This window comes from Jatropha curcas, chromosome 7 (genome assembly GCF_041381405.1).
Source record: "Jatropha curcas cultivar XTBG-Jc1 chromosome 7, XTBG_Jcur_1.0, whole genome shotgun sequence".
Classification (NCBI taxonomy): domain Eukaryota; kingdom Viridiplantae; phylum Streptophyta; class Magnoliopsida; order Malpighiales; family Euphorbiaceae; genus Jatropha; species Jatropha curcas.
In genome coordinates this window covers 9,533,170-9,548,850 of record NC_143157.1, presented here as the reverse complement: position 1 = coordinate 9,548,850, position 15,681 = coordinate 9,533,170, and positions in this window count along the sequence as shown.

Below are 15,681 nucleotides of genomic sequence, written 5' to 3'. Positions count from 1 at the left end.
CATAACCTTGATGTCATGCACATAGAAAAAAATGTGTTTGAAAATCTATTCAACACTGTCATGAACATTGAAGGGAAAACCAAGGATAATGCAAAAGCAAAAGCAGACATGAAGGAAATTTGTCGTCGACCAGAACTCGAGCAATCTGTAGTTACTGGTAAGTTTCCGAAGGCATGTTATTGTTTAGATAAACCCCAAAGGCAATTATTGTGCGAATGGTTACGATCATTAAGGTTTCCAGATGGCTACTGTTCAAATATGGGTAGATATGTGGACATGAGGAAGTACAGATTGTTTGGCATGAAAAGCCATGACTGCCATGTTTTCATGCAAAGATTGATCCCTGTGGCATTCCGGGAATTATTACCAGGAAAAATTTGGGAAGCAATGACAGAATTGAGTCTCTTTTTCAAGGAATTGACGATGACTATTATCCGGTGCGATGATATGGACCAATTAGCGCGAGAAATCCCAATAGTGATGTGCAAGTTGGAGCGAATTTTTCCACCCAGCTTCTTTGATTCTATGGAACATCTGCCGGTTCATTTACCCTATGAATGTCGTTTAGCAGGACTGGTACAATATCGATGGATGTATCCATTTGAGAGGTGATTCACTAACATCTCATTCTAATGATTACATCATTTATTTGAACTTATACTTACATATTGGCATTGTACAATCACAGACACCTATAGAAAATTAAAAAGAATCTGCGCAATAAGGCAAAGGTCAAGGGATCCATTTGCAATGCATATTTGGTGGAAGAAGCTTCCACATTCTGTTCACACTACTTTGACCAACATGTTTTCACCAAGCATCGGAGAGTGCCACGTAACGATGACGGAGGAGATCGCGTACAATCTGAGTTTGAAGGAAATCTAAAAATTTTCACCTATCCTGGGCGTACGATTGGTAAATAAAAAAAAAGACGATTGACTGATGCAGAGATACAAGCGGCTCAAACCTATATTTTATTGAATTGCGAAGAGATCACACCATATGTACAGTAAGTATAAATAATGTAAACATTCTAAACTTGACATGGCCCGTTGTTAAATCATATTTATGCTAATTTGGTTCATTGATAAATAGGAAATATATCAATCTTCTGCGGCTTCAAAATCCCAATTTGACTCATACTGCAGTTGATGCAATGCTGGACACCGAATTTGCAGAATGGTTCAAATATTATGTAAGTTACTTTCAATGTACACAACACGGAATGTACATTTATTAAATATGACTCATGTCATTACTATTTCCCACAGGCTCGAAGCTCGGGAAGCGATATTCGTAACAGATTTATTACGGATCTGGCAAGGGCCCATTACCGGTTGCTAATGCCTACTCTGGCTACTTTGTAAACGGTTACAAGTTTCATACTGAGGGTTATGAGAGAAGCAGAAAGACAATGAACAGCGGTGTGTGCATAAAGGGATCAAACTACAGTGACGTGTCAAACGATTTTTATGGGAAATTGGTTGAGGTTTTGGAGTTAGAATATCCAGGCCTACCAATGAAGTGCACAGTCTTATTCAAATGTGAATGGTTTGATCCTACGCCAAACATTGGCACGAAGGTTCATCCTAAGTATAATCTGGTTGATATTAATCAAAGAAGAAGATATACAAAGTATGAACCTTTTGTTTTGGCAATGCAAACTGCACAGGTGTACTATGTCCCATATCCATCGTTTAAACGAGATGGATGCGATTGGATGGCAGTGTGTAAAATCAAGGCTAGATCAGTTGTTCATGCACTTGAAATGAAACAATCTTCTTCACTCGCAGTATCGGAGGCATTTCAAGAAGTTGGGGTTGAAACGCAACCGATGCAAGTTGTTGAAGATTTAACAGATAGATTGGATGATGAAAGCCGATCTTATGTTGAAATAGGAGCATCAGATGATGAAGAGGAAGAAGATCAAATCATCATGGGTACCTCAGAAGACGAATATGAAGAAGAGGAAGCTGATGAAGAGGAGGAGGAAGCAAATGATATTGAAGACACTTAAAACTTAGACTACTGTTACAAATTGATAAATGTATATGTAATTAATATTATTAATGAAGAATTTCAATGGTATTCACTTTCTTTACTCATATTTACCACATGTTCTACAATTCATATAATTGTATAAATTCATTTTATCTAGGTTCTGATATCTGCAGTACAGATGGCTAGAGGCAGAGCGTTTGATTCTGACGCGTCCGGTAGTGGGTCGCGTGGAGGTCGTGGCCCATGGTCGAGGAGGGTCGATCCCTCATCCTTCTTCAGGTACGTCTGGGGCTTCGTCATCTGCTCAGCGACCAGTACTGCCGCCATCACATCCTTCTTCAGGTACGTCTGCGGCTTCATCCTCTGCTCAGCGTCCAGTAATGCCGCCATCACAGCCTTTTGCTCCTTCCTCTTCTACCCCTGTTTCTAGACCAGTACAGACTCCACCAGCTGCACAGTCACCTACTGTGCAAGGTAATCATAAATGTCATAACTGTCATTTTAATTATATATTAATTATCTGACAAATTTATAACATTTGTCACTTCTTTTGTAGCTTCATCAGATCCACGTATCACCCTCAGTTTGGTAGCGGGACAGTAAGTTATTTATTCAATTTTTCCGCAGGCATATTATGTTCAGATTGTGATGCTTTCGTGTAATTATATTTCACCTCTGTTTTTTTTTTCAGCATATATCCATCTTCTCAAGTAGCGAGGCAAATTTTGAAGATAATCAAGCTACAGCTGCATAAAGAAGGATACACATGGGATGCCGTACCACAAGAGGCGAGAGACTTTTATTGGGAGGAGTTCCAGGTACTCTTTGGTTTAAGTTAAATCATCATTCAATGTTTACAATTCAAGATACATCCTTAGTGTTTAAACGCTATATTTCATTTTTTTGCAGAAACATTTCATATGGGACGAGGCCATTACGACTATGCTGAAAGTAGCCTGGGAGAAGATATGCGCCGATTGATATGCTGACTTCACCTATAGGATGAGAAAAAGCGGTAAGAAGCAGTAGTGTGTGTCTCAAGAGATATGGGAGAGCTGGCAAAAGGCTTGGGAGGATCCTGTATTCAAGAGAAAGCGGGAGATATTTGCACAAAACAGGCGCAGTGAGACTGGCGGCGATGGAGCAGGACCTTTGCGACACACAGGCGGATCTATATCTGCTATAGAGACAGCTCGATTATTAGTAAGTGAACTAGTCCCTTTACAAGAAACTGATGTTTAATGAAAGGACACTATATATATTAATATATCATGCATAAAAATTCATTACAGGCTAAAGAATTAGGTCGTGAGCCCACACCGATTGAGGTGTTTACATACACTCATACGAAGGACCACGATCGTAATACGTTTGTCGACAGACGTGCACTGAGCGTCAATGTAAGTAACAATGAATAATATTTACATTTACCCTCTAATCATTGCGACGATGTACAAAGTTCAATATAATAAAGCTTGCAATTGCATTGATTATTTAACTTTTTGTTTTCAGGAGAACTATACTACAGCTCGGGAGCGTATTGTTACTTCTTAGACCGATGAATTCGAAGCTGAGTCAAGAATTGACGAGGTAGCGCTTTATCTCGAGGCTGTAGGGGGCGAGAAGAAGAGGAAGGTATACGGCATCGGGTCTCAGGCATCACAGTTTTACTGCGGCTCAACAGCTCACGCTTCTACAGCCAGCGTAGCACCACAGCCCGAGCACACTGACTCGCACTATAATGATGATATACAGGCTCAGCTTGCTGATCAGCAGAGGCAGATTGTAGAGCTTAGAGCGCATGTGATGCGGCTGTCCGGTGAGCACGGTGCTGGTACTTCTTCCTCTGATCCTGCGCCTGCTACAGATCAACATGTTTCGACGTCTCAGCAGCAGCCACTACCGGCTCCTGATCCCGATGCTACAGACGATACCTTGGTCACCCCTCCTGGCGCTACATCACATCCAACAGGTGCTCCTCCCGGCGATCCGACATCGAGAGATCCGACATCGGATCCTGCAGATCAGCAACATCATAGATTTGATTTTGGACCTTTTTAGTTTTTCATTTGTATTTTCATATTTTAATTTGTTCAGTACAATAAAAATTACATTTTTATATTGTTCTTGAATTGCGTGTGTGATATATATGTATTTATGTCAATTTTCACAGGTGCGGAAAAATTTTGGTTTCATAATAATATTTAATTTTTTTTATTTTTTCTTTTTTGCGATCGATTTGCGACTGTTTTGATACCAAAAATAAAAATTTTGAATTTACAATTTGCGACCTAATTGCGACCGATTGAAAAAAATTGCAACCGATTTTCTGCGACCAAATTTGCGACTGAATTTCCAATTAAACCACGACCAAAAAATTGCGACCGATTATTCAATTTTGCGACTGATTATATCGGTCTCTAATTTGCGAACGATTCTCTTATCGGTCGCAAAATTGATTTGCGATCAGGTTTTTTGCGTCGGTCGCAAATCGGTCGCTAATCAAAATTAGCGATCGATATGAGCCATCAAATCGGTCGCAAAATGGCGTTTTTTTGTAGTGTGGGATATAAAGAATTATCTTCAGAATGAAGCCTACCCGGAGGGATCCACCAAGACTGATCAACGGACATTGAGACAGTTAGCATCCGGATATTTCCTTACTGGGGGAGTTCTGTATAAAAGAAGTTGGAATGGCCTGCACCTAAGGTGCGTAGATGAAGGGGAAGCTTAAACAATCATGGATTCCTTACACAACGGGGAGTCCGGTCCACACATGCACGGGATAGCTCTGGCTCGAAAAATCGTGAACCTTGGTTATTACTAGTCAACCATGAATGCAGATTGCGTGAGGCACGCGCAGAAGTGCCATGAGTGTCAAATTTTTGCTAAGCTGCAAAGACAGCCTCCGGTCAATTTAAATCCCATTGCTTCACCTTAGCCCTTCGCAACTTGGGCCATAGATGTGATCGGAAAAATCCACCCAAAGGCTTCCAATGGTCATCAATTCATCCTGGTTGCTGTTGATTATTTCACTAAGTGGATTGAGGCAGCCTCCTATTCGGTCTTGAATGCCAAGAAGGCAGAACAGTTCGTTCGTACTAACATCCTTTGTCGGTACGGAATGCCATTCGAGATCATTACTGATAACGGGTCTCACTTTCAAAGTGAATTTTCGGACCTACTGAAGCAAAAGAAGATTCAGCATCACAAGTCTTCACCCTATCGTCCACAAACAAATGGGGCAGTAGAGGCTGCAAATAAGGCTATAAAAGTCATTTTGCAGAAGACAGTTCAAAATCACAAAGCTTGGCACGAACAATTACCAAATGCCCTATGGGGATACAGGACTTCAATCAGAACGCCTACTGGGGCAACCCCGTATTCCTTAGTGTATGGTATGGAAGCAGTGTTGCCTATTGAGCTGGAAGTTCAGTCGGCGAGGATTATCCGCGAAAGCCAGATTAGCGAAGCAGATTGGGCTAAGAATTATCATTTGCAACTCTTGGGTATGGATGAAAAGCGATTGCAGGCGATCCACCAAACTCAAGTTTACCAGAGAAGAATGGCACGACATTTTAATAAGAAGGTCAAAGACCGAAAACTGGAAGAAGGTTGTTTGGTCCTGAAGGAAATTAGACAGCCAATTATAGACCCATATGGGAAGTTTCATTCTCATTGGGCTGGACCCTATGTGTTGAAGAAAATATTGTCTGGCGGAGCCGTCATTTTGACTGATTTGGATGGTCTGGAATTCACTAATCCATGTAATTTAGATCAGTTAAAAAGATATTTTGTATAATAAGCATTGCATAATGTAAAAGAGCTACATTAGACCTGATTCTCCTCGAAAAAAAAGAAATTATGTATCGGAGATATGTAGGTAGCCCTCATTGGGCGCGGTCTAAACATTAATAAAAAAAAATCATTTCACAATTTCATTCTTCTTTGCCAAATAAAAAAAAAAAGAAGGGAAAGAAAAAAAAAAGGGAAAAAAAGAGAAAAACCTGCTAAGTCGAAAACCCGAAAGGGCGGCTTAGGCAAAAGTCGGGGCCCGCTAAGTTGAAAACCCGAAAAGGGCGGCTTAGGCAAAAATGGGTAGCTCGCTAAGTTGAAAACCCGAAAGGGCGGCTTAGGCAAAAATTAGAGCTTAAATAAATAAAGTTGGAAAATGCTTGGAAAGCTTCAAAGCCAAAAGCCATTCCCAATTAAAGCAATAAAGTCAATCAGTCTGGAGTCATGCAAAAAGCAAAAGAGTCCAAGAAAAATAAATAAATAATGAAGTCTAAATCCAAGTCCACAAAAAAAACAAACATCCAAAATCCAAAGTTAAAGTCCCGAATAAAAAGTCAAAATAAGAGAAAAACAACAAAAAGCCTATAAGAGTCTAGGTGTCTCGTCGCCTCCGTGGGGCAACATCCTCCGAGTCATCCCTAGCCGCTGAACTCTCTCCAACCTCGCCTGTCCGGGGAGCCAACACAATCTCCTCATCAGTCCCAACCTCATCATCAGCGTCAGCCTGAGCCCAACCTTCAAGTACACTCAGCAGTGCATTCCTCCTTGGCCTTTCAACCGGCCAGACAACGGCAATGAACCAGGTCCGATACTCAGGAGAAGTCTGAACACTAGTAGGATTAGGTAAAGGCCTAACCATGTGATGATCTCTAACCCAAGCCCTAAGGACGGCTCGGGTAACACCTAGAGTGATGGCTGAATCAGCTGAAATGTCATCCATAATCAGAACAATCTGGTCTATCCCCATCTACCTCAAAACGCGCGAAGCGCAGTACCAAGTACAGTGTGTAAGGCCTAAAAGGTAAACTCGAGTATGGCGAAAGCTAACCTGGATAAAGCGGGTGACGTCGTACCAGGAGATGAACCACAGTACCTCATTTGGGCCCAACTCAATCAGCCATGAGGTCCATGCATCAGTAGACGGATAAGTGATCAGGATCTTCCGCATACGATACTAAGAGGGGCTATAGGGCAAGAGAGTAGGAGCAGCAACCACTTGGAGGTGGTCCTTTAACCAAACCTGAGTAATGGATCCTTTCTATTACAAAGGAATGAACTAAAAGAAAGAAGAAAAAAAATAAGGAAAAGGAAAAGGGGAAATACTTGGAGAATAATTGGAGAGACTGTCCAGTCATCGAAGCCTAAAGCAGCTCTGTCAAGGCTCCTGATGGTCTCTGCCAGCACAATGCCGCCGATGCAACCCATATCCTCCATCTGTCGAATCATGGGGCAGAGTCGCAATTCCCCAAATCCTAGGTCCTGGTTGAATAAGAAACCAGCCAATAAGCAGAAAACCAAGGCCCGCATTCTTAGCCTCATCCGGTCTGGGTCGTCTGAATGGACCTCTGAAAATTCGTCGATCAGGGGCAACAGAATTGCTTTCTGGTCACCAACAATCATGGCCTTAGCTTGTGGTCGACTGAACTGGAACAAGCTTTCAAACGATTGAACTTACCCAATTTTAACCTCATGCTTGACTAAAGGGGCATTGGGGTCGCACCCTATAATAGCACAGATTTCCTCAAAAAGAGGGCACATCTCCTCCATCATGGCCCTGAACCGGAAAACATGGGCCTCTGGGTCCCAAAGTCTGACGCAGGCCCGTAAAAAATCCCAGTCAACTACTACCCCCCTAAGAGTAATGATAGGAGAAAGACCGTACCTCCCCAAGTTGATCTTTTCGACTTTAGAGAGACTCCTAGTCCAGCTGTGCATGCTATGGTTAAAAAAGGGATTCATCTTTGAACAAAAGAAGAAGAGGGAAAAGAGAGAATGAGAGAAAGAAACTGGCTGAAAACTGCTATTCTAGCGCGAATTTCGAGAAAGAATGAATGAAATCTGAAAAAAAAGACAAAAACAGTATTTTTATAAGAAAAACGCGCCCGGAGACGGCTGCTCCCGCCGGCGGCGGCGGCGGCGACCGCCAAAAAAAAGGATCGTTTTAATTAAAGCACAATTAAATTTAAACAAACTAAAATTTAAACAAAACAAAAGGAAAAAGGATCGTTTTAATTAAAGCACAATTAAATTTAAACAAACTAAAATTTAAACAAACTAAAATCCACAAATACATTTCAACAGTTTAGGGTTCCTGCAACCTTAATCTGGGATCCCCAGAATTAAGTCAGAGTGTGGAGGGAGAAAAGAAAGGTGCCGTCAACACGGACTTAACATGTAGTAAATTTAATCAATTTTATTAAAATACAAAAACTAAATACAATATTTATACTTACAAAGAGTTTTACAATTACTTTCTTCAACTTTAAATGCTTACAATGAAATGTGGGTTGAGAGGGAGAAAGGATTGATGAGAGAGAGATATGTAAATATATATATATATATATATATATATATATATATATATATATATATATATATATATATATATATATATATATTTTCAGTACATATAAAATTCTATTTCATGGGCCGAAATGAAATCCTATTTTCTTTCAGATTTGATAATCATGCATACATATAAGATTTTCAGTACTAACCAAGTGCAGGTACAGTCAAAGTTCAGTACAGAAATACAGTAAAGAAAGAAAAACAGGAAAAAATCTAGCAACTATCAGCGACGGGGCCTCCTCCTCCTCTGATCATCAAAGGCCCTCAAAGTCCAGGACGAAGTTAGTTCTTGCTGCATCCCGAGAATCAGCTCCATCATCTAGCTGACCAATCCGACAGGAACCTGGAAATCATACGAAGAAAAATACAAGTCAATATCAAATCTCTTATGAACCCTTTTTGTGAGAGATTTATCAGTCTTTACCTCAGTAATGTCCTCGGAAGGAAGATCCAGGCGATCCACACTCTCCAGGGAGACCTCCCGAAAAGCTAGAGTGCTGTCAGGAGGATAGTAGGGAATGCTGTATGGAAGACGTAGATTGGCCAGGCCTGGGTGAAGCGGCCCGGTAGCCTCCGAAATAGCCTGGGGAGCCCTGGAAGGACCTGCCGAGCGGCTAGGCCCGGCTCGAGACGGACCCTCAACCGGAGTGGAAGAAGTGGGATCGGTCATAGGCCTCCTCCTTGGAGTCCTAGTCGAGGGACCCGAAGCCCGAGAAGAATGGGTGCCAAGCGGCTAGGAGGGTGCCGATCTCTGAAAACTATCAAGCCGAGATCCAATGGGCTGCATCAAAGCGATTCTGCAGAACTCATCATAATCTCCCTCCAGGATGAACTCCACATGTGGAATACCCTCAGTATGAGCAGCGGTGAGCGTCATCTGCTTGCCCGCTCGCATGTCCTCAGGAGGGGAATAAGGGACAGAACGACAGCCTCTTATCTGAAGGTCTACTCTCTTGTCCAAGTAATATCGCTGCAGGACGGGGTGCGACAGGACAACCCTCCGCCGAGACAAGGCATCCGACCGCTGGAAGTGGGGTTCGGCCTGAATCCAACTCTGTAGATGGGCAGTCATCGGCCCCACCTCAACTTATGAAAGATGCAAATATGTTAATAAATCCTTTTTATTTAACATATGCAAGAATTACTGAACACATACCTGCTCTAGAGAGCAAGTATCAAAAAAGGCCCTCAGATCCCTCAGCGATTTTTTGTGCCGAACGGTATGAAGGTTTGATCGGTACCATCTCCAAGCCAAAGGTACCAGTCCTAATCCAAGATCAGCATGAATCAGCTCCGGGCGAGTGTAAGGAAAGTACTCAAATGCCCAAGTCTGCAAAAAAAGAAGAAATGAGAATCAATAAAAAATCAAGATAAGCAGAAAAACACAGAAAGGAAGAATGTTCTTTACATTACCTCCCAAAAGTAGTAGGTCCCGCTGAGTTTACAGTGGCCCCGACTCAGATCACACATGTCATCATACATGCGGCTCAGAATATCACCAGCCAAGTCGTACTCCGCCAGATGGGCCAGATTCTCCAAACTCTTCAAGATGGAAGGATTAAACTTCTCCTTCCTGTTGGACCAGAAGGTCAAAGCAAACAGCAGCAACAAAGTGAATCTAGCCACCTGAGTAGCCGTCAGCTCTCCCTGCCTGTATCTAGCATAAATGTCAGGGGCCTGGAGGGATAACCAGCGTCTGGAAATGCTCAAAGCGGGAGTAGCAGAGCCTGGCCCGACAATCCGGGGCAGGTCGATCCCTATCAGCTCAACCATCCGGGCGGGGGAGATCTCTGTCCTCCAGTCATCATATACCTCGACCGGCCGAATGCCGAAAGGGATCCCGGAGATCATAGAAAAATCTGTAGGAGTCATTGTCAACTCGCCCCAAGAAAAGTGGAAGGTATTGGTGGTGTCCCACCATCTCTCGGCCAAAGCACCCAGTAATTCTTTGTGGCTGCTCCGACCCACATCAAAATGCCTCAGGTAGCCCAAACAGGACGGACTAATAATCGCCCCAACTGGGTTATTGTGATCAAATATCTCGATTGGAATTTCGGCCACAGAACTCTCACCCACATCCAATTTAATATAAGGGTCCTAAAAGGTAAAGCAATCTAAGAGTTATTCCTCGGTTCCTTACTAAGGATAATATCTTAGTTCTACCCTAGCATGCATACTAATAAAACAGTAAGTGCAGAAAAAAATTTGGCCCCAAAGGCCCCAAAAGTTCACAGTTTGGCCATAGAGGCCCAAAAATTCACAGTCTAATGCCCCAAAATTCACATTATGGCCTCTAAGGCCCAAAAAATAATTAAAACAAATAAAAGTGAACGGGAGCTTACCTGGGCGTAGATGCCAGTTACGGAGGCGTGAGTGTCAGCGTCCGCCGTAACATTGACCTCGTCGAGGGAAATCCTTAGAGACTCTAGGAAATCCTCGTCGCTACTGTGGCTCGAAGAAGTCATGATGAGGAAGTTGAGAGAATTTGAGAGAACTCTTTGATTTTGGAGAGCTTAGAATGAATGAAAAGTGAAAATTTCAAGCTATTTATAAGGAAAAGGCTAAAAGGCAGGTTTTTTGGACGCGTCTGATTTTCGCCTTCAAAATTTGTGTTTCAGACAACCACCGACTCCCATAAATCATTTTTATGGTAGCCGGTGGGGGGCAACTGTGAATACCCAAATTTTGAGGCTCAAAAAGCCAGTTTTCCCAGACTGCAAACAGTCCGGCCGGACCGGAGGCCATTCGGAAAGTTCACCGAAAATATGCCAATATGGTACTTGAAACGTTCGGAAAATTACGAGGATCACAGAATTGGTTCCGGAATATTTTTTGGAGGTCGGGAACTCCCGGAAAAGCCTCCGGAACGAAAAGACTAGCAAGTCCGACAGCCACGGCGATGCCGGCCGCCAGCCGCGGCGGCGCCGGCCGCCGACACGGCGGCAGCTGCCGCCCTCTAGTCCGAATTTTGCCTATAAATACAGCCCTGGCACTCCGTTTTTACTCACTCAGTCTATGTTGACGGACGCTCCTTCTCCCCTACGCTCCTTGCGATTCTTTTACTGCTTTTCTGCATTTTAGTATAGGCTTTTTATTACTCTGCTGTTGTGATATTTGGCCACTTAAATTAAATTAAATTAATTAATATTCCCCAAACGAGGAGCTTAATCCGGAGTTTTTCAAGCTAAAGCTAAGAAGCGGTCGCCGATTAACTCAGCTAAATAAACGAAACTCTGCTCATTTAATTTTAGCACTTCATGCATATTTCTCTTATACTCCTAATTCTACAACTGCATAAATGCATTCATGTCATCAATTAGGCAAATAAACTGCCTCAATTAAATATGATTAAGCTTAAACGCCCGGTTAATTGATAATCGTGGTATTAAAGCCTAAATCTGACAATATTGGCTTAAAGTACCTAGTTAATTAATGACTATGGTATAATCGCCTTTATTTCGAACAGTCCGGCTTAAGTCCAATTAATCAATAATTGTGGCTAAATAGCCTTAATTAAACACGTTTTTCTTGGCAATAAATTGCCTACATTGCAATTCAATTGGTCTCTTTTGGCAAACAAATTGCTATAAGTAAGATTAACCATTTTTAGCGACAAATCGCTTAAATCGAAATTTTGGCTAAAAGCCATCAAATAATCACTTTTGGCAAATAAATTGCCTTAAATCAATCAATTTTGGCTACAATCACCCAATCAACACCTTTTGGCAAACAAATTGCCTAAATCAACTCATTTTGGCTAAAAGCCCTCAAATAACCAATTTTGGCGATAATCGCCTAAATCACATCAATTTTTGGCAACAATTCCCTAAATCAATCATTTTGGCTAAAAGCCTTAAATCAACATTTTTGGCAACAAACGCCTAATCAAATCAATCTATTCTTTGGCAAAATGCCTAAACAAAATGCACGAAGCATACACACACTCATGCATTAAGCATACCCATTCAAAGCCCTTTTAAAAAAAAGGCCTATCAAACTACGTTGACTTTGATCTTCCATTCAAACGGAAGTACGTAGGCACGTTCGGGATTTAACCCCGGGCGGCAAGTCGAGATCACTTAAACATTCCATTGGTCTAATTACCTTGCAAAGAATTCATTTTTTGGTTAGTTCATCAGCATGACATAGTCTCGGTGTAACACCCGCCGCCCAATCCCAAGAGACCCGACGACGGATGCCACATTCGGTGCCGGAGACACCGTCCTAACATAACATATAAATCATAAAATCAGTTTATGAATTAGAAGTGATTAAGTATTGACAAGTTTAGCGAGTAATTTTTTTCAATTTGTTTTTGAAATATATATATATAACTTATGAAAACAATTTAGGAAAAATCCTACAACAAAATTGCAAGAGTTTCCCTTTAAAAACCGAGCTTGCCAAACATGTGAATACAAAACACTGCCAATTTTAAACTCTAAACCCCCAGCAAACTCCAGTAATCACCATAGCAACACAACAACACTTCTATACCTTCATAACTATAGAAACCCTCAATAACATTTTAATGATCATCAATTAAATGCATTCATTCTATATATATATCAAGTCTTTATGTTCTTAATCATACCAACTATCTTAAACATATTTTATATCCAAACATTAAATAAAATCTCATGCTTATCTCCAAATATATACACCAAACTAATTTATCATTACATGCTTAAGTTATAATTCAAAAAACATAATATCCGAAAATGTAATAATTATACATGCCATGATTCTTAAGTACATCAAACTAATTCTAGCACTACTAAAATAGTCGCTTCTGGTCTAAAGCTACTCTTCTGATCTTCAAGTAGCAACCACGGACTTCAACCTGCGCGTGATAAAAATCAACGCGCTGAGTATAAAACTTAGTGGTGCTCATAAATGACAAATTTACCAATGTTGCACTGGCAACACACTTAAAATATAAATTTTCATCAGAAGAACATACATTTACATTTATAGCAAAAGAAATATCAAATAAACTTATAATTAATAACATAAATAATTTAATTCTTACAAATCACAAATTCATTATTTGGACATTTATTATACCAATACACATACTATTTATTTTAAAACCATGTATCGAAATATCATGCCTTGAAAATTAATTTGAGAACATAATCATTTATTTCCAAACTAAGGTTTACTAAAATAATATAATCTTATTCATTTAAGTGCCTTAAAAATATTTTCCAACGGCTCGCATACACTTAGGAGAAAGAGAAGCAGATAGGTTTTCATAACTTATTCATAATGGCCTTAGGTCGCCAACCTTTTCATAACATATAGAGCGCATTCGCCCTAACATAAGACACCCACGTGCCTAGCATATGATCATAGCTTCGTATCATAATGGCATCAAATGCCGAGCATGCTCATCATACATAATAAAATCAAATCTCGCATCAAATTCACATAAAGTATATTAGAGCCCAAAATCAAATCTCGCATCAAATTCACATCAAGAGACCTGACGACGGATGCCACATTCGGTGCCGGAGACACCGTCCTAACATAACATATAAATCATAAAATCAGATTATGAATTAGAAGTGATTAAGTATTGACAAGTTTAGCGAGTAATTTTTATCAATTTGTTTTTGAAATATATATATATATATAACTTATGAAAACAATTTAGGAAAAATCCTACAACAAAACTGCAAGAGTTTCCCTTTAAAAACCGAGCTCGCCAAACATGTGATACAAAACACTGCCAATTTTAAACTCTAAACCCCCAGCAAACTCCAGTAATCACCATAGCAACACAACAACACTTCTGTACCTTCATAACTATAGAAACCCTCAATAGCATTTTAATGATCATCAATTAAATGCATTCATTCTATATATATATATATCAAGTCCTTATGTTCTTAATCATACCAACTATCTTAAACATATTTTATATCCAAACATTAAATAAAATCTCATGCTTATCTCCAAATATATACACCAAACTAATTTATCATTACATGCTTAAGTTATAATTCAAATAACATAATATCCGAAAATGTAATAATTATACATGCCATGATTCTTAAGTACATCAAACTAATTCTACCACTACTAAAATAGTCGCTTCTGGTCTGAAGCTACTCTTCTGATCTTCAAGTATCAACCACGGACTTCAACCTGCGCGTGATAAAAATCAACGCGCTGAGTATAAAACTCAGTGGTGCTCATAAATGACAAACTTACCAATGTTGCACTGGCAACACACTTAAAATATAAATTTTCATCAAAAGAACATACATTTACATTTATAGCAAAAGAAATATCAAATAAACTTACCTTGTTCATCAAGCATATTTCTAAACACCCATTTTGTTTAAACATTAACTAATTGAAACAAGCCTGACTTAAACATTAACTAATCTAGGACTGACCCAACTCTGGAAAATAAGCCCGACCCGCCTTACAATAATTAATTAAGTCCATTAATAGAATTTAAACACAAAAACAGGACAAATGGGCCAGAGGCCCTACACAGCCCATACTTAAGCTCATAATAAAATAACATCCTCCTAAATTTGCCTAAGTATAGAACCATGTTGAATGCATCAATGGGCAGCCTCTTTGCACGCCTCAAGCACCATAACAAGCTTTGGCATTTCTTCAAGTTCAATATCACATCTTGCATAATTATGATCTTGAAGCTCCAATGTGATTTGTTCTTGAGTAAATGCATTCAAGGCTGCTCGTAGCTTGGTTGCACGAGCTCTTGTGATTGGTCCCACGAGTAGAGCTAGAGGATCCTTCACCTTGCTCCCTTGATCCGTATCATTCCCTCCCTCCTCAAAAAGATTTGTCCGAGGTGATGGGAAGGAAAGATTCCCAAACCAAAGGAAGGGAAAGCTTGCTGCCCGAGGTGATGGGCCTTTTCAAGTGTTAGAGAGGATCAATGACAACGCCTACAAGATTGATTTACCAAGTGAGTATGGCGTGTCTGCTACCTTTAATGTTTCTGACCTTTCTCCATTTGATTATGATTCAGATTTGAGGACAAATCTTTTTGAGGAGGGAGGGAATGATACGGATCAAGGGAGCAAGGTGAAGGATCCTCTAGCTCTACCCGTGGGACCAATCACAAGAGCTCGTGCAACCAAGCTACGAGCAGCCTTGAATGCATTTACTCAAGAACAAATCACATTGGAGCTTCAAGATCATAATTATGCAAGATGTGATATTGAACTTGAAGAAACGCCAAAGCTTGTTATGGTGCTTGAGGCGTGCAAAGAGGCTGCCCATTGATGCATTCAACATGGTTCTATACTTAGGCAAATTTAGGAGGATGTT